The sequence below is a fragment of the Lactuca saligna genome, chromosome 5 (assembly GCF_052625555.1).
Source record: "Lactuca saligna cultivar CGN05327 chromosome 5, ASM5262555v1, whole genome shotgun sequence".
In the NCBI taxonomy this organism is placed as follows: domain Eukaryota; kingdom Viridiplantae; phylum Streptophyta; class Magnoliopsida; order Asterales; family Asteraceae; genus Lactuca; species Lactuca saligna.
Window position 1 is genome coordinate 316613252 of NC_136421.1, and position 2588 is coordinate 316615839.

A 2588-nucleotide genomic window follows, 5' to 3' on the forward strand; every position below is an offset into this window, starting at 1 on the left:
CGAAATTTTTTAAAAATTTTTATTTTTTCTACTATCGTGCAACCCCTAATCTTCCCGTGCAACCCATACTATGAAATCCTGTGTCCGCCCCTGTATCTATGAGATAGAAGAAAGTGAATATACATTCACGCATATAACAACAAAATATATACATAACACGTATTTCGTATAAAATACTTCATAATTATGCGTTAGAAGAAAGTAACCACACACTCACCTGATCAGAAGATGATCGGACAACACTACGGCTTGTAGAAGTAGTATTTTTCGGTAGATCTGGAAAATCTTCACAAAAACCGGACTCATCGTGGGCAGAGCTTCGGCTCGGGAATTGCACTTCTCGGGATCTTCGGGGCTTCGGGACTTGCTTCGGGGCTTCGGGATAATTCGGGCACGAAAAACGATTCAAAACGGGAGAGAGAGAAGAGAAAAAGAGCAAAAATATCGGCTGCCCTCACAAGCCTTTTATAGGAGACTGAGGCCTCGCATTACGCTAGGCGTAATGCCTCGGATCGTCACTACATGCGTCATCGGAGCACTCGAGTCCGAGGCGGTGCATGCGTCGGGGTACGCTGGGCGTAGTTCGGATCAGATCGATGACTCCCCCCCTCCTTCGGATAATATCGGGATTTAATAATTAAATTTAAATTTTAATTATTTAATAAACTTCGAAAATTCATATCTTCTTCATACGAACTCCGTTTTCGACGTTCTTTATATCCACGCGTATGTGAGACTACGCTCTACAACTTTCGTTTAGACTCCGTCGGATAATTTTGACTTTTATTTTTATTATTTATTTTTAGTAGGCTGGGACACAAACTCCAGAGACCACAACATACCCAGAGATCTTCTCACCGTAAGTCATCCTATCCTCAATACCCCTCTCATCATTATCCATAGCCTCTCATCCTCGGGCATCTATATCATACCTGAAGAGCCTCTCATAACCTACATACCCACTTATACCTGGAGAGCCTCTCATAACCTGTAGACCCTTTAATACCTGGAGAGGCTCTCATACCCGAAGAGCCTTTAATAACCTGCTGACCTCTCATACCCGGAGACCCTCTCATACTCGCAAACCTCTCATACTCAGATACCTTCTCATATCCAGAGACCTTCTCACCCGAAGTCCACCTATCCTCGGTACCCCTCTCATCCTTATCCCTAGCCTCTGATCCTCGGAGAGACCTCTTATACCCGGGAAGCCTCTCATAACCTGCATACCCTCTCATACTCAGCAAGCCTTTCATAAACAGCAGACCCTCTCATTCCCGGAGAGCTTCTCATACTTAGAGAGCCTATCCTTTCTGGCAGACCCTCTTATACCCAGAGAGCCTCTCATACCCAGAGAGCCTCTCCTAACCTACAAACCTCTCATACCCAGAGACCCTCTCATTTTTGCAATAGTATGATCTCTCTTAACCTGCAATAGTATGATCTAGTAATTTGATGTTTTGAACACGAATTTAATTCGCCAACAGTGGTGCATTCAATCGAAGCAACAACAGAATACCTACTTGAAATGAGTTGTGGGGCAAAAAAGAGAATCTGATATGCAAATAAATTACAATTTATAATGTCGTATGTAGAGAGAGAGAGAGAGAGAGTGTGTGTGTGTGTGTGTGTATGGCAAAGGTACGGATTAAGTTGTCGGTTGAAATGGTTGTGTATTGTCATCAAAATGAAATATTACCTTTGAAATGCACACTGCATTCCGGCAGCCGTCGACCAGAACGCCGCCACTGCACTCTTCGGAGACCAACACCGCCACTGCAGCTACAATTGCTGTCTTGAATCGATTCCTCAAATTTATAAGATGCATCTGTGATTTCCTTTCATATAAAGAATAAAAACCCTTAAATTGGCGATATTAAGAGCAAAATTAATCGGGAAGCAGAGCAACATAACTGTAACCCTAACCTTTGAAATAAACATTAAAACCTAATGTGTAAATCAAAGCAATAATAATAAAAAGCAATCGTTACCATAAACTATTTCGGATGAGGCCATACCATTTTTGTAAACTTCTTCACAACAATCCACCTCTGGTTTTCAAGTCGACCCCTTATAAACAACATTCGAAGCTTTGTCGCCACTTAAAAATAAAATAAAATATAAAATGAAGTTATTAGTTACAACCTTCAAGTCCAACAGTGAGTACTCAGTTGAAACACACGAACAACAACAAACCATCAATCCAAAACCTCCCAAAAACACCACGTGAACCCAAGCCTCCGATAAATTGCGTCAGTCAAGAACCCGTCGATTCCTTTAGAGAGAGACAGTGGGTTTTGGAGCCGATGAAAGTTTCTTGATGTGTAGAAAGATGGAGCGGTAGAAAATTTGAGGCAGTGGAAGTGAGCGATAATAAAGAATCAAGACGTATCTAAGGTGGTGGATGGGTGGAGAGATTAACCCAGATAAGCACGTGAACAAGAATAACACTGATCTGAATCTGATAGGGTCGAAAAGCGGTGAATGTAAGATAGAAACGACACATGTCTACAAAAGACATACAAAATGGCAAAATATGAACCATTAAAAAATAAAAAATAAAAAAAAATAAAAAACAAACAAACAAA